The sequence below is a fragment of the Canis lupus genome, chromosome 5 (assembly GCF_048164855.1).
Source record: "Canis lupus baileyi chromosome 5, mCanLup2.hap1, whole genome shotgun sequence".
NCBI classification, from domain to species: domain Eukaryota; kingdom Metazoa; phylum Chordata; class Mammalia; order Carnivora; family Canidae; genus Canis; species Canis lupus.
Genome location: NC_132842.1, coordinates 17,788,261 through 17,807,656, shown reverse-complemented (window position 1 = coordinate 17,807,656; position 19,396 = coordinate 17,788,261). Strand labels below are relative to the sequence as shown.

Below are 19,396 nucleotides of genomic sequence, written 5' to 3'. Positions count from 1 at the left end.
TTTGTTAATTATCGAGCATCTTATTTTTTATTAAGTGCATATTCATAAATAAGTCCTTGTAGAAAGAAGGGTATCTAGTTGTTTTCTTCTTAGTAAACTGGATTTTCATTGTCATCTTCATATTGTCCTCAAGTTATAATTTAGACACTGTTTGGCAGTGAACAAACACAGTCCCTCGACAGAAGTGATTGTAAAAGACTGGAATGAGAAGTTGTTGAGGTAAAAGTTTCATCGTTACTGTGACATAAAACCAAGAAATGGAGAAAAAGTCCATTCCTTCCCATTTATGGAGTCACTGATCACTGACTGGGGGAAAATATATATTTTTTGTAGACAAGTAAAATCTGGTAAATAACCCATGGTATTTTGAAGAATCTTTGCCGTAGATAATTATGTTGCTGGATTAGAGAAATTCAGGTCAGTAGAAATAAATAATAAAACATAAAGTATATACTATGGAGTCAAGACAAAAAAATAAAATATTTTTCTTATTTGAAAATTCTATTGAGAATAAGATCCGTATTTAATAAGAAAGTATTTTTCTATGATTATTCAAGATTAAATTTCAATGAGTTACATTATCAAGGATGTCTATGGAGAGAGTAGTTTTTTTTCCTGTGCCTTTTCTTTGAGCTCCTTTGGATTTTATTTTTCTGCAAGATCATTGTTCTTCACTCTAAAAGTTATAAATTAGAACTATAAGGGGCATTTTTTGTTTTTGTTTTTGCTTGTATGTCAGAACTTCTCAAGTCTTTTTCTTTTCTCCCGTAAGTATCGCTCTGGTCCATTTTGTTTCTATTTTCATACTAGCAGTGTGTATGAAAAGTATAAGAAGAGACAATGATCCTCCCCTAGTCAACACCAAGTTTCCTTAGCAGCCCATGTCTCCTTGCCTTGCAGAACTTTACCATGTAGATAGTGAAATTTACATTAGATTTTCGTAGAAAATTGCTGAACCTTACAAAAAAGTCTCCTTTAGTTTTGTTTTGTTTTTTTTTTTTAATCTTTTTTTTTTTCAGTTGAGGTAAAAGTTTCAGTGTATGGAAAGCTGCCCGTGGCACACGCGCCCCCGTGTTCCCTCCCAGGAGCTCCCGAGGCCCCTCCCTCGGTGCCCACCCGCCTCTCCCCACCCCTGCAGAAGCCCGGACTGGAGCCCGCAGCACCTCCACAGTCCCCCCACCCTGCAGCAAGAGGTGACCCCAGCCGCGGGGCTGAGCTGGGGGGACAGAGACATCGCCTGTTTGCAAAGCTGACAGCCTTCGGTGCAGTACCATCTCAGAGAAACTTCCTTTCAAACAATGCTTTCTGGAGCTACAGACCAGCTTGGGCATAAGAAAGGGGCTTTGCAAGAAACTTCAGATCACATCTGACATGGTTTTCTACGGTCATCAGGTCAGCGTTTGAAGTTGCCGTCTCCAAGCAACTCAACTCAGTAAGGAAGGGAAGGCTTTATGCGGGTTCACACATTCTCATAAAGCCTCACATACACACGAGAAAGATCTTAGACCTATTAAAGCCAAAACTGGAAGATTCCATAACACTGAGTTTATTTATCTTTTTTAATTTTTATTTATTTATGATAGTCACAGAGAGAGAGAGAGAGGCAGAGACACAGGCAGAGGGAGAAGCAGGCTCCATGCACCGGGAGCCCGACGTGGGACTCGATCCCGGGGCTCCAGGATCGCGCCCTGGGCCAAAGGCAGGCGCCAAACCGCTGCGCCACCCGGGATCCCTGGATTCCGTAACACTGAGTTTTAAAGAAAACCTGCAGGCGCGGAACCAGAGCAGCAGCAGATCAACCAGAGCAAGGGACACTGCAGAGTTCCGGCGGGTGCGACTTCGCTGGTTTTGTCCTGATGTGCGAGTCCAGCGCTCAGTCTGAGTCGCTGCAGTGGAGCTGGATCCGCCGAACTGCTGCTCCCGGACCGAGGAGCTGCTGCTGCTGAGCCGGGCGGCCCTCCCGAGGGCGCAGAGCCCGCTTTCTCCTCCTTGGCAGGCTTCTCGTTGTTGTTCAGCTGCCCACGGACGTCCTGCCGCGCGTCTCCGACTCCTTCCTTTCCTGAGCTAACTCCTCCTTGGACTTGGCCGCCTGCTTCTTCCCGCTCGTGGAGAAAGGCTCCCTTGGCTTTTCCTGTCAACAACACTTGACGCATCTCTCTAGCTCCCGCACAGTGGTGGGTTTCAGAGGCTCAAAGTCAATCTCTCTCTGCTCAGGCCTGGGTCCCTGAGCGAGGGCTCCGGGACTGGATGAAGTGGACCCCGCAGCCCCGTGTCCCCGGGCAGCCGGGTGGTCTAGGCTGAGCTGGCGCCCTCGGCCTAGCTCACGGGCAGGCCTTGCTCCTCCTCTCCGGGTCGTCGAGGCCGATGCCTGCTTGCCGCCCTGCTTCGGCTGCCTGCTGGCCTGGCTGCGCTGCCGGCCTTCTCGGCGGGAGCCCTCTTCGGTTGGGCCTGCTTGGCGGCGGGGCCCCCTTGGCCTTCTCGTCCTCAGACTTGGCCTTGTGCCTCTCCGTGTCCTCGTCTTCGTCCGCGTCCTCCTCCTTCTCCTCCTTTCCCTTCGGCTCCTTCTTCCTCTCTGGCTTGTTCCCGGGCCCGCGACAGGGCGGCGAGCTGCTCGTGCACAGCCTTCAGCTGCTCCTGCAGCTCCGCCAGCCGGGCCCGCTCCTCCTCCTCCTCCTCCTCCTCCTCCTCCTCCTCCTCCTCCTCCTCCTCCTCCTCCTCCTCCTCCTCCTCCGAGCTCTCCTCGCTGCTGCGGCTGCTCTCGGCGCCCCTGCTCAGCACGGGGGCTGCGGGCGCAGGCAGGGCTGGCGCCTCCCCCGGCTCAGCCGGCATCTTAGCAAACCGCACCTCAAACACGGCCGCAGCTTCCTGGCCACGGCCACCACCTTGTGGCCTGGGGGTTGTACTGGTAACAGCTGGAGAACATGAACCGGGTGTCAGCAGCGAAGCCCTGCGCGTCTGGGCACTCGCGACTGTCCGTCTTCTTGACAGTGCTGAGGTCCATCGGGTGCTCGGTGACGTCGTGGTAGTCGTGCAGCTCCAGGGCCTCGGCGTCCACCGGCTGGAGAAGGGCCAGGCGCAGGCCGCACGCTTCTTGCACGGCCTTTCCTCGAGGACGCTGTCACAGTGCCGCGAGTGCTCGGCAGCTCGCCCTTCCGGCCCGCATGCTGAGGCACCTCGCCGTCCTCTAGACCCTTCCAGGGCGGTGCGATGGGGCGGCCCCCACTCTCTCGCCGAGCCCCCACCTCGGCCTGCTTGGGGTCTGACGATGGCGGCGGCGATTCGCTCCGGCTCGCGGATGGAGTGGGCGTCGTGGTGGCTGCTTTCCGCTTTGCACCCTTTTCCTTGACGACAGGCGCTGTGGGAGGGACCACAGGGATGGATGATGGGCGTCGAGGGAGGGGGTGGGGCGGCGGCGGGGGCGCAGGGACCGACGTGATGTTTGCGGTAATGGTTGGCAGAGGGGGGGCAGCAATGACAGGCGTCTGGAGACAGTGGGGGGACGCTCTGGAAGGGGGTTGCTGGGGAGACAGAGGACACGGCCACCACTTGCTGCCCACCTGCACTCCGGGTTCCTGCGCCGCGTTCCGGCCTTTGCCCTTCGGAGCAGGGGGTAATAATTCAACTTCGTCCTGGGGCACCTGGGCCACTCTCTGCAGAAAAATTTTCTCTAAGGCTTGGGCCGTTAGCACTGTGTCATCTGTGGGCTTGTTGTAAATGTAACAATTTGTAAACATGGTGTGGAAGTCCTGCACGCATTCGCTGGCGCTCCAGTAATAATTATTTTCTAGTCTCTTCTGAATAGTCCCCATATCCATTGGGTGTTTATGATTTTATGGTAATCGGGCAAGGTTAGCTTGATTGCATCCACGGGCTGGTAGAAGGGCCAGGCGAGCTGGTGATTCCAGGGCGTCTTTACCACCACGTTCTGCGCGTACTGCAGCTGCTTGGTCTTGCGGCCAGGCTTGGCGGGGTTGGAGACCTCCCGCGGGTTCCCCGGGATCCCCGCGGGCGCGACCGTCCTGGTGGTGGACATCCTCCGCGGCTCGCTCACTGGCCGTCACAGCAGCGGCTCAGGGAGGCCCTCGCTTCCACTGCGCTCCTTTTGGAGGCCTGACATCCCCTTTGTAGGCCCAGCCAGGCAGCACTTGGCCTCGGCGGCTCCGACGGCCGTCCCTCCGCTCCCTATATAGATTCTGGATAACAGTTCTTTATTAGATGGTTCTTTTGTAAATATTTTCTCCAACTCTGTGCTTTGTCTTCTTATTCTCTTGACATTGCTGTTTGCAGAACAGAAAATTTTAATGGAGTCCAGTGTATCAGTTATTTCTTTCATGGATTATGCCCTGGTGTTGGATCAAAATCATAGCCATACCCAAGTTCACCTGCATTTTCTCCTACATTATCTTGCAGAGGTTTTATAATTCTGCATTTTATATTTAGAACTGTGATCTGAGTTTATATTTGTGAAGGATGTGAAGTCTGTGTCTGGACTCAGTATTTTTGCATGTGGTGTCCAGTTTTACATTATCATTTGTTGAAAATACTGTCCTTTTCTTTCACTGTGTTGTCTAGTCCTTTGTCAAGATCCATTGACTATATGAATCTCATTAACTTTTAAAAGGATGTGATAGAATGAATTTGAATAGCTAAGTGAACATAAATGGGAGGTTCCAAACAGAAGAAATGGACTGTGGTAAGGCATTAAAATGAGTGAGGAGGAAAGTAATCTTGATTTATTAAAGAAACTGTGATAGTTTGAGCTTATGTGCAAGAGAAGCATAGAGATTGTTGAGTATTAGCTTAACCATGGTAAGGATTATTATACTAAATAATACGAAAGCCATTTAAGGATTTTAATGCAATTGCATGAATTTTAAAGGTCTTTAAATGTTTATACTTTGGCAGTGTGTAGAATGTATTGAAGGGGAAAGTAGGGAAATAATGGTTTCAGTTGGGAGGCTTTAAGAGGAAAGGTAAGAGATTATCATGAACAGAAATGACATGGAAGAGATAGGTCATAATAAAAATTTAATAAGTAGAATAAAGAAACGCTTGGCTGAGTTTTGGGAGAAAGGGAAAAGGGATGTTTTAAGTAATACTCCTGAATTTTTATCTTGACTTATAAGATATAGAGTGTGGGGGGGGGGAGCAGGAGGGAGGGAGGAGATCATTACTTTTTTTTGACACTAATAAGAGAACAGTGCATTAGAGAAACAAAATTTGGATTTATTGACGTAAATAATTGAAGCTTTGATACTGTACTGGATTTACCTGGGTGAGAGGAAGGTCCAGTGTTCTTAACTAAAACTTTGACATGGCGGCACCACTTTAAATTTTCCATTCTAGCTGAAGTCTGAAAAATGAAGTCTCCTCTTTTCAAAGGAGAGAGGTTGTTAAGTGTAAATATAAATAAGGATAAAGGGTCAAATACTAAACCCTAAGGAGAAGCTCATAATTAAGGAAATGTAAGGAAAGATAAGCCTTTGGAAAAAAATTAGAAGTGGATGAACTATTAAGTAGGGTTGTTTTGGGATACCAGCAAATAGGTCTAACTCTTAAACAGAACCAAGAATTTGATGAAAATGAGAAAGGAGAAAATTTCATATTAGAAAAAGGAATGTCACTAGTGCTCGTTTTTTGAGTACCTGCTATATATCATGCATGATCTGAGATCCCACAGTAAGCAAAGATGCAGATATTCCTCTGCTCTCAGAGTCTGCTTCCTAACTGGGGAGAGACTGAACCTATAATAAATGAGTAAATTACATCTTTTTGAAGGGCATAATGCTGAAGGAAAAAAAAAAAGTCCTGGTAAGGGTAATGGGGAAATGATGTGGTTGGCAGAGAACTTTGCAAACTTAAATAGGGTGGTCATAGTAGATCTCAATGACACAGTGATTTAAAGCAAAGACTTGAAAAGATAAGGAAATAAATCTTAAGGCTATTTTAGGTAAAAGTGTTCCAGGCACAAAGAAGGAATTGAAAGGGGAGCATATTTGGTGAGTTGAGCAATAGCAAGGGGACCAGTGTGGCTGGAGGAGAGTGTTTATGGGGAAAAAATAATAGGATTTGAGGTTAAAGGAAGAAGAAACCCATCCAGAGCTACAGTCCTCAATCTTGGCTTCTTTGGAGAAGCTACATAGAGAGCTTCTAAAACTCTGGATGCCATGACCAATTGGGTTACAATCATTGGGAGGTGGAACTCAGGCCCCCCATGTGACTATAACATGCAACCAAGGTTCACAATCTGTCTGCTAAGACCTTAGGAGTCTCTAAGAAAAACTTATGTTTGAATGTTTGAAGGAAAAGCTCAGAAGATCATTCCTGGTTGTATTACATTGGAGATGCCAGTTAGATATTCAGGAAAATATGTATTTTTTAAATATATATTTTTAAAGATTTTATTTATGTGTGTGTGTGTGAGAGAGAGAGAGAGACAGAGAGAGAGAGAGAGAGAGGCAGGCAGAGACATAGGCAGAGGGAGAAGCTGGCTCCATGCAGGGAGCCCGATATGGGACTTGACCCCGGGGCTCCAGGATCACACCCTGGGCTGAGGGTGGTGCTAAACCGCTGAGCCACCTGGGCTGCCCAGAAAAAAATGTCTAATAGAGAATTAGATATATGAATCTGGAGTTCAAGGAAGAGGTTCAGGCTGGAGATACAGATTGGTGAGACATCAGCATAGAGATGACACTTAAATCCTGCAACTAGAAGAGTTCTCTAAAGTAATGAAGATAGAAGATCAAAGATCTAGAAACAAGGTCAAAGGAAGAACCAGCAGAGATGAAGAGAGGAACAATGAGGAAAGAAGGAAGGAAATTCAGAAAATTTACTGTCTTGAAAGGCAAGTTCTCAGTGTTTCAGGATAGTGGAAAACTTGGTTAACTGTCACATATTGCTGATAGACCAAGATGAGGACTGCGAATTGACTTCGGATACAATGTTATGAAGTAATTGTGGATCTTAGCAAGAGGAGAAAGCTTGATTGGAGGGAGCTCAAGAGAAAATTGGAAAGTTATAATTTTCATCAACCTCTAAGACTTCATTTAGGAAAACTGAGAAATGAGGTGGTGGCTCTTACATGAAATGGGGCCAAGAGAGTTTACCAACATGTTTCTCTAGACTTGTGGAAGAGGTGTGGAGAATAAAGAAGGATAGTGTGCGTGATGCAAGAGGGGGGAGGATTTTCTGGAGAGATGGAGTTGTTGAATAGCCAAGAGAGGATGTGACCCAGTATATGAGTAGAGAATGGCCTCTGCTAGGAACCCAAACAATTTATCTGTGGTAACAGAGGAGTGATGGAGTATACAGGGGTAGACTCTGCAAGGTGGGGAGCTGTGGTGGTGATCACTATGGAAATTTTGCCTTGGAAACTAGGACTAATGGAGAAATAGAAGATTCTTGGGTGATACTAAAGACTCTGATAGTGGCGGGGGGAGAAGCACATTCCCCCCCTCCCTCACTGGATTCATGACTCCCAACTTGGACCTCTAGGGTCCTTCAGGAAAGAGGAGTCAGTAGGAGGCTACTGCAAATATTTCAAAAAAGCAAGTGACAATTGTATCTTTTCATCTCTTTTCACTTTTATTGAGAGATAGTTGACATACATCACTGAATGAGGTTTAAGGTATACATCATAGCGCCTTCCTTTCTTTAGTTTACCTAATTGTGAGAATACAATATATAATGCGTAAACAAAGTATGTATTAGTTGACTGTTTATGCTATTAGTAAGGCTTCCAGTCAACGGTAAGCTATTAAGAGTCTGCCTCTTAATTTTGGAAAGTCAAATTTTATATGCAGATTTTCAACTATGTGGAGGATCACACCTCGTTGTTCAGGAGTCAACCATATATGCCACAACTGCTCTAACCATTCCTCCATCATTGGACACTTCGATTGTTTCCCTGTTTCTGCTATTATAAATAATGCTGCTGTGTATCGGGAGGTTCATTTATCTTTTCTTGTGTTTTCAATTCCTTTGGATACATTCCCAGAAATGGACTGTAACTAGTTCTATTTTTAATTTTTGAGGAGCCTTCATTCTGTTTTCCACAGTGGCTGTACCAGTTTACAACACACACCGCCCCCAAGAGTGCACAAGGGTTCGCTTTCCTCTACATCCATACCAGCATTTGTTATCTTTTGTCTTTTGGATGATGGCCATTCTAACAGGCATGAGGTGGTATCTCATTGTAGTTTTAATTTGTATTTCCCTAATGACTAGAAGTGTTGAACATCTTTTCATATACCTGTTGCCTATCTGTGTATCTTTTTTTGAAAAATGGTTATTAGGTTTTTTGCTCATTTTTAAATTGGGTGATTTTTCTGCCATAGAGTTATGTGCATTATTTATTTGGTTTGGCTATTAATCCCTTATCAGATATATGGTTTGTGAATATTTTTTCTCTGTTCTGTAGGTTGTCTTTTCAATTAGTTGATGGCTTCCTCAGATGTGAAGAAACTTTTTAGTTTGATGTATTCCCACTTGTCTATTTTTTATTTTTTGGTTACATTTTATGTGTGATTTCCAAAATATAATTACCAAGACCAGTGTCAAGGAGCTTTTATCCTGTGTTTTACTTCTAGGAGTTTCATGGTTTCAGGTCTCACAGTTAAGCATTTATTTAATTTTGAGTTAATGTTGTGAGTGGTGTAAGCTATGGGCCCAGTTTCATTCTTTTACATGTGAGTATCCATTTGCTGCAACATCATTTATTGAAGAGACAATTCTTCATTGAGCATTCTTGACTCGCTTGTCAAATATTTGTTGACCATATATGCTTGGATTTGTGTCTGAATTCCTTATTCCATTGTTCTCTTTGCTTCTGTGCCAGTACTCTACTGTTTTAGTGACCATGGCTTTATAATAAATATAAAAAATCAGGAACAATAATGCCTCATGCCTTGTTCTTTCTCAGGATTTCTTTGCTTTTTTTTTTTTTTTTTGCTTCATATAAATTTTAGGGTTTTTTTTTTTTTCTACTTTTGCTAAAAAAAAAAAAAAAGCCACTGGAATCTCAATAGGGACTGCATTGATCTATAGATGGTTTTTGGTAGTATTGACATTTAAATAATAGTGATTCTTGCAGTCCAGTAACATAGGATACCTTTCCATTTTTTAAAAGACTTTATTGATTTATTCATGAAAGATACAGAGAAAGAAACAGAGACACAGGCAGAGGCAGAGGGAGAAGCAGGCTCCATGCAGGGAACCCAACGTGGGACTTGATCCTGGGTCTCCAGGATCACACCCTGGGCCGAAGGCGGCACTAAACTGCTGAGCCACCTGGGCTGCCCTATCTTTCCATTCATTTATGTCTTCTTCAATTGCTTTCATCATTGTCTTACGGTTGTTAGCATAGATCTTTCACTTCCTTAAATTTACTCCTAAGTATTTTATTGTTTTTCATGCAATTATAAATTGGATATGTTTCTTTATTTCCTTTTCAGAAAATTTGTTATTATAGAAATTTTATTTTGTATGTCAATTTTGTGTCTTACAACTGGGCTCAATTTGTTGATTATTTTAACAGTTTTTTTGTTGAATATTTAGGATTTTCTCTATACAAAAACATGTTATTTGCAAACAGAGACCATTTTACTTCTACCTTTTGAATTCTGATGCCTTTTCTGTTTGTTGACTAATTGCTCTAGCTAGGACTTTTAGTACTATATTGAAGAGGAGTGGTGAGAGTGGGCACCTTATCTTGTTCCTGATTTTGGAAGAAAAGCTTTCAACCTTTCACAATTGAGTGTGACATCAGCTATGGGCTTGTCAATATGGCCTTTATTATTTTGAGGCATGTTACTTCCATACCTCATTTGTTAACTGTTTTTTTCATGAATGACTGTTGGATTTTGTCAAATGCTTTTTCTGTGTCTATTGAGATGATAATAGGATTCTTTTCTTTCACTCTATTAATGTGATGTATCACATTGATCGATTTCCATATTTTGAGCCATCCTTTCATCCCAGGGATAAATCCAAGTTGATTATGGTGAATGGTCCTTTTAATAGGCTGCTGATATCTTTTCTAGTATTTTGCTGAGAATGTTCACATTTATAATCATCAGGGATATTGGCCTATAGTTTTCTTTTTTAGTAGGGTTTTTTTTTTTTAATTTTTATTTATTCATGATAGTCACAGAGAGAGAGAGAGAGGCAGAGACAAAGGCAGAGGGAGAAGCAGGCTCCATGCACCGGGAGCCCGACGTGGGATTCGATCCCGGGTCTCCAGGATCGCGCCCTGGGCCAAAGGCAGGCGCCAAACCGCTGCGCCACCCAGGGATCCCCCTTTAGTAGGGTTCTCATCTGTCTTTCAGCATGAAGATAGTGCTGACCTCATAAGGCTTATTGGGAATGTTCTCTGCTTTTTGTTTTTTTGGAGAAGTTTGAGAATATTGGTATATTAATTCTTAGAAGTTTGGTAAAATATACCAGTGAAGCCATCTGGTTCTAGGCTTTTCTTCATAGGAACTTCTTTTTCTGTTTTTTTTTTTCTTTTTTCCTTTTTCTTTTTCTCTTTCTCTTTCTTTCCTTTGTTCTCTGTTTCCTTCCTTCTTTCCTTCCTCCCTTCCTTCATTCCTTTCTTCCTTTCTTCCTTTTCTGATTCACTCTCCTTACTAGTAATTAGTCTATTTATTTTCTATTTATTCCTGACGCCATTTTAGTAAGTTGTATGTTTCAAAGACATTTTTTTATATCTTCTCAGTTGTCAGTTTCCTGGTGTATAGTTGTTTGTAGTAACCTTGTATGAATTTTTGTACCTTTGTGGTATTCATTGTAATATCTCCCTTTTCACTTATAATTTTGTAATTTGAGTTCTTTTTTTTCCTGTTAAAATGTATCAATTTTGTTTATCTTTTCAAAGAAACAACTATTAGTTTGGTTAACTTTTCTATTGTTTTTAATTTCTCCATTTCATTTATTTCTGCTCTAATCTTCATTGTTTTCCATTTTCTTTGCTAACTTTGGGCTCAGTTATTTTCTGGTTCATTAAGGATAGAGTTAGGTTATTTATTTGGAATATTTCTTGCCTTTTAATGTAGACATTTATTGGTATGAAATTTCCTCCTAGAAATGCTTTTGCTTCACCCCTTAATTTTTGTAATGTTTCCATTTTCATTTGTCTCAAGGAACTTTTATTCCCCCCCATTTTTTTTGGATTCATCGATTGTTCAGGAATGTGTTATTTAATTTCTGAGTATTCATGAATTTTCCTGTTTTCCTTATTTTCAACTTCTATTGTCTTTTTTTTAAAAAAGGTTTTATTTATTTATTTATTCATGAGAGAGAGAGAGAGATGCAGAGACACAGGAGACGGAGAAGAAGGCTCCATGCAGGGAGCAGCATGCAGGACTCAATCCCAGGTCTCCAGGATCACGCCCTGGGCTGAAGGCGGCGCTAAACTGCTGAGCCACCCGGGCTGCCCTCAACTTCTTTTCACATCATTGTGGTCAGAGAAAAATATTTGATATGGTGTTAATTTTCTCAAATTTGGTACGGCCTGTTTTATGGCCTACCATATAGTCTATCCTAGACAATGTTCCATGTGCACTTAAGAAAAATGTGTTTGGTTGTTATTGCACAGAATGTTTTGTATACGTCTAAGTCCATTGGGCCTCTAGCATTGTTCAAATCTGCTATTAACTTATAGATTCCTTGGATAATCTACTATTGTTGAGCGTAACATGTTAAAGTCTTTAACTGTTATTGTATTAGTGTTTATTTCGTCTCTTACCTCTGTTCTTTTTTGCTTTATTTATTCGGATGCTTTGATGTTGGTTCCATAAATATCTAGTTGTTATATCTTGTTGATGTGTTGACCTTTTTATCATTAAATAATGACCTTTTTGTTCTCTCTTTTTATAGTTTTACTTTGTTTTTTTCTTTTTTTCACATATTTTACTTATTTACTTGAGAGAGGGAGGGAGAGCATGAGTAGGGGTAGAGGGAGAGAGAGAAGCAAATTCCCTGCTGGGGACCCTGGGGATCATGACCTGAGCCCAAAGCATACACTTAATTGACGGAGCCACCCAGGTGCCTCTCTTTTTTATGATTTTAAAGCCTCTTGGTTTGATATAAATGCAGCTATTCCTGCTTTTTTTTCTCATTACCATTTTCTTGAAATATCTCTTCCTTTCCCTTTAGTTGCAGTCTATGTGTGTCTTTGAGGCTAAAATATTAGGTCTTTCTTTCTTTCTCTTTTAAATTCATTTAGCTATTCTGTCTGTCTTGGTTGGAGAATTATTTACATTTAAAGTAGCTATTGATAGATCAGGACTTATTTTTGCCCTTTAAAAACTTGCTTTTGGGATGCTGGGTGGTCTGTGGTTGAGCATATGTCTTTGGCTCAGGGCGTGACCCTAGGGTCCTGTGATCGAGTCTTGCATCTGGCTCCCCATGGGGAGCCTCCTTTTCCCTCTGCCCATGTCTCTCCCTCTCTCTCCATGTCTAAATGTTTTCTAGTTGCTTTGGAGATGTATTGTTCCATGTTTTCTTTTTTGTTTTAATGTATTTTGGTACTAGTATCCTTTGCCTTCTTTGTCCTGTTCTTCTGTGTGATTGCTACAGTTTTTTCCTTTGTGGTTTTCATGGGCTTACATAAAACATCTTAAAATCACAAACCCTATTTTAAGCTGATAACAACTTTACTTCCTGAAATTCCTAAAGTTGATACTTCTACTTCTTCTCCCCCTCATATTTTAGGTAATTTCTTATAAAATTTACATATTTTTGTATTTGTAACTAATAACAATTACTGTAGTTATTGTATTTTTACTACATTTATTTTAACTTTTAAACTAGAGTTGTAAGTGAATGATGTACCACCATCACCATATTACAGAATCTAACCCTAACTGTTTACTATTACCAGTGAGTTTTATACTTTCTTTTTTTAAACTTTATTTATTTATTCATGAGAGACACAGAGAGAGAGAGGCAGAAACATAGACAGAGAGGTAGGCTCCATGCAGGGAGCCTGATGTGGGACTTGATCCCGGGACTCCAGGATCATGCCCTGGACCACAAAGGCAGACGCTCAACCACTGAGCCACCCAGGCATCCCTATACTTTCTTTTTATATTTTTATAAGGCTTATGTTTTACTTTTACTCAGAATTCCCTTAATTCCCTTAGTGTTTCTTAGAAGGCAGGTGTAGTGGTAATGAACTCCCTCATCTTTTGTTTGGAAAAGTCTTTATTTCTCCATTTCTAAAGGACAGCTCTGCTGGGTATAGAATTCTTAATTATTCTTCAATATTTTGAATATGTCATCCCATTTTGTCCTGCCCTAAAAAGTCTTTGTTGAGAAATCTGCTTATAGTCATAGAAGTTCCCGTGTATGTACTTTTCTCTTTTTTCCTTAATGCTTTTAAAATGGTTTCTTTGGCTTTGACAATTTAATTGATCCTTCTTGGTACAGCTTTTTTCAAAGTCAGCCTATTTCAGGTACAGCCTTTTTCAAAGTCAGCCTATTTCAAGTCTTTTGAGCCTTATGGTTCTGTATGTTCATTTCTCTTCCCAGGTTTGGGAAATGTTTAACCACTATTGCTTTCAGTTTGCTTCTGCCCTTTCTCATTCTCTTTTCCTGGAATTCCCATTGTATTTATGAGTCCCTTAGGATTTTTTCACTCTTTCTTATTTTATCTTTTTGTTTCTCTGACTGGATAATTTTTCTATGTCTTATATTTTTAGGTCACTAATTCTTTCCTTCTGCATGGCTAAGTGTACTTTTGAAATTCTATTAACTACTTCAGCTCAATTACTATTTTTTTTTAACTCTAGGATTTCTCTTTATTTCTGGGTTTGTTGTTTTTTTTCTGGTTGCTATTGCCTTGTCAAACTTCTTGTTGTTTTCATGGATTATTTTCCTAATTTCATTTAATTGTCTATATGTTATTGTAGTTACCTAAAGTTAAGAAAATTATTATAAATCTGATAGTTCCTAGATCTTCATATTTTTTAGGGTCAGTTTTTAGAACTTTATTAGATTCCTTTTTTTTTAAGATTTTATTTATTTATTCATGAGAGAGAGAGAGAGAGAGAAAGATGCAGAGACACAAGCAGACTGCATGCAAGGAGCCTGATGCGGGACTTGAACCTGGGAATCCAGGATCACACCCTGAGCCAAAGGCAGGTGCCCAACCACTGAGCCACACAGGCGTCCCTATTAGTTTCCTTTGATGGTCTCATATTTACTTGGATTTTGTTATCTTTGATTTCTTACATTGGTATCTGCACACTTGAATAATTTGGCTCCTCTTCTAGACTCTATAGATTTGCTTTGGCAGAGATAGATCTTCAATAGTCACCTCAGTTTAGGTCACTGGGCAGGTGGTACCCGCTATTATGGTCTAGTTTTTGGCAAGGCAACTTTCCAAGCTCTAAGTTTGGGTATAGGGAAAGAGGTGGAAATCTGTAGGATGGGCCCCCCCCAGTTGCATGAATTTTCCATCTGGCTTACTAGATGGTCTGAACTGGGTACTATATTTAGTAGACAGAGCTGTAAATTCATTTCCCTTCACTAGCAGGGGAGGACCCAGTGTCCGCATGGCTCATTTGAGGGTACCTGAATCAACACAAGAGTGTGCACTGAATTTCTTGGTCATCTGCTCTGCAGATGTAGAAAGCCATGGGCTGTTCTCTCTTTTCAAGTGCAGCTAGAAGCAGAGCTTTTGGATGGCCTGTACAGCAGCTCCCCATGTGGTCTTGTTAAGTTCCCAGGTCACAAAAGCTGAAGGCTATATTAATATAATTGGGGCCATGAATTAGTTTCTCTGCCCAGGAGCAGTGGGAGGGGCACCTTTAAAGGCAATAAAGCTCTTTGTGTGTTATCTTATCCTGACCTGTGTCCCAAGTTCCCTGGCCAAATATGAGCCACTGGCTTTGTTCTGCTCACTGTTGTATATGCCTGTCTGTCTCTTGGCTACAGTATTGCTGGCTTTTTGTAGCTCCCTTTTTTCACCAGCCCTTCTGGTCAGGTGGGGCTGGGAGATGCTATCCTCAGTGGTGGGGCTGTTTTAGTTCCCTTTTCTGAATGGGATGGAGAGGTGCTGCTCCAGGCTTCTCTGCTTTTCTGTCTTTTGACTCAGTAAGAGCCAGAAGCTACTCTCTACCTTGGCTATGAGTTAATTCCTCTGCCTAGGTACAGCAGGCCACCCCTCGACACCTGGTACTGGCTTTGCTCTAGACAGTTAGCTCTGCCTTTCTGCTTATTGGCTTACACATTGTTGGTTACAGAGCTTCCAGATATCCTTGCCAGCCCTTCTGGTCAGATGGGGCCTGGGAGCCACAGTGGGTGTGGCTGTGTTTCAGGTTACTTGCTTGGGTGGGGTTGGGAGGGGTGCCTCCTGGCCTTGCTCACATGTTCCCCAAACGAGTTTTTCTTATGGGTGAGGCCATGATGCACCCTCAGCCTTCGCTGTGAATTAATTCCCCTGCCTGGGTGCAGCAGGGGAATTTTTCATACCCTGTACTGGCTTTGCCTCGGGGACTGTCCGAACCACCCACACACCTCTTGGTTGGAGTATTGCTGAGCTATACAGCTTTTAGGTTTTCTTGTCAGTGCCCTCTGGCAAGATGGACCAGAAGACAGTTTCCCCAGCAAATGGAGCTACAACTTCTTGCTTGGATACAGTTTCTAGAGTCAGCAAAACTTGTATGAGAACCCAAATCAAGCAGATATGTACTCCAGTGAGTTCTCTGGTCACAGTTTGTCCCAGACTTGGTTCTGGTGATGAGCAAAGCTGCTGGTTGGGGCCACTACTTGGATTACTAATCACTTAGGGAGTTGTAGTCATGAATTGCATCTGCCAAGATCTGTGTGTTGGTTATTGCAAGCCTCACAGTTTCCCCTGCAATTCTCATGGCACGAGACCAGAGTAGGGGCTCTCATGAAGTAATCTGTAGTGGTGGTGGTGCTGATTGTCCCCTTGAGTTCTCTTCTTTTGGGGGGAACTGGAGGTTCAGGGAAGACCTTTCCATGTGGTGTTGCTCCTGTCTGGGAGAAAGACAAAGTAGTCAGAATGGAGTTGCTTCTCTTACGCTTCTAATACAGTCTATCTTGGTCTCTGTGATGCAGGGGATGTTTCAGTATCATCTCTATTCTAGGATTTTCTCAGCTGTGTCTTGTTCATCAGTAGTTGTTTTTCTGAAGGGGAATAAAGCAGAAATGACCTATGTCAGCATCTTGGTGATGCCACTGTCTCTTAAATTTTCAGAGTTAGCAAGAATCTAAATTTATCTTCTTTGGGATACACACATACATACACTATATATTTTGGGCTATATATACACATACATAAATTGTGATATATGTATACACATATTTCCATATATGTATATATGGAAATATAAATTAACTCAGGCTCATCAGGATCTCATAATTATATTTGGATTGTGAAATTTCATTAATTTAACATGTTAATTAACATGTTAATAATGGTAGTCATGACTATATTTGATTAGGTTAGTTTAAACAGATAGCTTCATATCTTAAGATCAACTGATTAGTAGCCTTAGTTACATTGGCAAAACTCCTTTGCCATGTAACATAACTTAATAATATTATAACAGCAGGGGTTGGAGAGCATGAGGGCTATGTTACAAATCTGCTTACTGTAATTTAATCGCTGGTCCCTGTGATTCCTCTCATATACAAAACGCATTCAACTTTTCCCATGATTTCCAAGGACCTCACTCCATTATAGCCACAATAAAAAGCCCAAATCTTCAATTAAATCTAGTCTCTCTGTAAGTCTAGAAATCATCACGCAAATTATCAGGTAAATGTAGTATATCTCCTAGACACAATTCCTTCCATCTGTTGACCTGTGAAATTAACTATAGAAGTTATCTGCTTCCAAAATTCTTAACATATAATCATAAGATTGACATCAGGATAACACCTGACATTTTAGTTAAAAAAGAGAAGGAGAATGGAAGGTAGAAAAAGAAGTCATTGGTTCAAAGCAGTTTTTTTTTTTAATTTTTATTTATTTATGATAGGTACACAGTGAGAGAGAGAGGCAGAGACACAGGCAGAGGGAGAAGCAGGCTCCATGCACCGGGAGCCTGACGTGGGATTCGATCCCGGATCTCCAGGATCGCGCCCTGGGCCAAAGGCAGGCGCCAAACCACTGCGCCATCCAGGGATCCCGGTTCAAAGCAGTTTTGAAATGTAGCTGGGAAAACTTGAGCTGGAGTTCTTTAATTTGGTTGTTAGATATGGGTTCTTACTTCTGTTGTCTGGACTCTTGGTTCCACCTTCTGAGTCATTCTCCCTTTTGCATGAAAAGTAGTATGTGTTTTCTTAGCAGTAACTAGAACCCCTAATCTGCAACCATCTTCCTTTTTTAGCTACTTCCTACCATTTTTAGCTCTCTTCCTGTGTTTCTACCATTCCATCAATATACCAGTGTTACCAGTACCTACAATCTGCTGATCATACCAACACTTCAGTGTCTCTCATCCTTTCATATCTGACTTCCTTTCTTAGGCAGTTTAAATTCCATTGCTTCATATTGGAATGACTGCCTTACGTCGACCTTCAACTTCCTTGTTGTCCTTTGATAGTCACTAAAGCACTAACAGATTTTCATAAAAAGGTTTATTTATTCATTCATGAGAGACACAAAGGGACAGAGAGAGAGGGAGAGACAGGCTCCCTGCAGGGAGCCTGATGTGGGACTCGATCCTGGGTCTCCAGGATCACACTCTGGGCTGAAGGCAGTGCTAAACTGCTGAGCCACCTGAGCTGCCCAGCACTAACAGATTAACTGTGCCTCTCAGCCCCCTCAGCTGCCCAGCTGAATGTGGCTGGGGAAGAAAACAAAGCAGTGTTGTTTGTCCTCACTGTATATGGATGATCACTGCCTTAATTTTGTTCTTGTACTTCCGAGGAATCATTGTATTTCTCTACTCCATTCACTCACCCATTTACCTCAGGGTATAGCACATTTTTCTCCTGTCTTTAATATCCATCTTCAGTGTTCGTGTCCCTAGCCTCAGCTGATGATCTTATATCTTATTTCACTGGGAAAATAGGAACAAACAGAAAGATTTTAGTAAGCTCCAACAAGCCTTCGACCTATCTACAAACTCTCTTTTCTCCTTTATCCTGGATAAACTGTCCATGCTCCCAGCAATTGTCACCCCTTTCTCCTGTAAGTAGAACCCATGCCTGCCTGACATGACTCCAGAGACTTTTCTATTGGCCTAAAGACAGTTTTTGTATCTCACATCTTAAAAAAAATGTTTTTCTCTCCATCCTAATTCTTCCTCAGCTATCACATCATTTTCCCCTTTTCTTTACAAAATATATACCTAAAAATAATTATATATATTGCCTTTAGCTTTTATCTTTAGAATTTCTTTTTAATTCACTTTAGTGAGGGCTTTGCTGTTACCATCAAGCAGACACTGTTCTCATCAAAGTCACCAGTGATTTAGATCCAGGGGTCTCTTCTCAACCTTCATCAAACCTATCACCAGCTTTTGACATTGATAGTTTAATAGCTACTTGACTTGATGTCCTTGACATTAGGAATCACTCTTAATCTTTCTCTTATTTTTGTGCCTTATTCTTGCCACTTTGATTATTTTCTGATTTATATCTCCAGCCTGAAATTTTCACCTGAGGTACAGACTGATTAATATATCTACGTCTCTGCTAGACATGATTACTTGAATACCTAACAATTTCTTAAATATAGCATGTCCAAAACATAGGTCCTGTTTCCCCCCTCACCCAAAACCTACTTCTTCACAGTCTTCTCCATTTCATAAATGCTGTTTCCATTGTTTCATTTTTTAAAAATATTTTTAATTGAAGTTTGATTTGCTAACATATAACTCCCAGTGCTCATCCTGTCAAGTGCCCCCCTCAGTGTCCATCACCCAGTCACCCCATCCCCCGACCTGTCTCCCCTTCCACTACCCCTCGTTCATTTCCAATACTTAGGAGTCTCTCATGTTCTGTCTCCCTCTCTGATATTTCCCACTCATTTTCCCTCCTCTCCCCTATAATCCCGTTCACTATTTCTTTTTTTTTTTTTTTTTTTAAATAAATCTTTTTTTTTTTTTTAAAGGAACTGGGGATTTTATTTTATTTTTTTAATTTATGATAGTCAGAGAGAGAGAGGCAGAGACACAGGCAGAGGGAGAAGCAGGCTCCATGCACTGGGAGCCTGATGTGGGATTCGATCCCGGGTCTCCAGGATCGCGCCCTGGGCCAAAGGCAGGCGCCAAACCGCTGCGCCACCCAGGGATCCCCCGTTCACTATTTCTTATATTCCCTGAATGAATGAAACCATATAATGTTTGTCCTCCTCTGATTGACTTTCCTCACTCAGCATAACACCATCCCATTCCATCCACGTTGAAGCAAATGA

At 42.0% G+C, this 19,396-nt stretch overlaps 1 protein-coding gene, 1 long non-coding RNA gene and 1 pseudogene across 2 annotated transcripts in view; 1 reads left to right on the top strand and 2 right to left on the bottom strand.

The window, feature by feature from the left end:
* The window catches only part of LOC140633127 (coiled-coil domain-containing protein 144A-like), a 606,261-nt gene that overhangs the window by 401,090 nt on the left and 185,775 nt on the right, over positions 1 to 19,396 (top strand).
* On the bottom strand, positions 1,590 to 4,257 carry LOC140632893 (bromodomain-containing protein 3 pseudogene; annotated as a pseudogene).
* The window catches only part of LOC140633291 (uncharacterized), a 50,132-nt gene continuing 38,294 nt past the window's right edge, over positions 7,559 to 19,396 (bottom strand). The window contains exon 4 of the long non-coding RNA XR_012030919.1: positions 7,559 to 16,005. This is a non-coding gene — a long non-coding RNA (uncharacterized lncRNA). The remainder of the gene's footprint in view (positions 16,006 to 19,396) is intronic.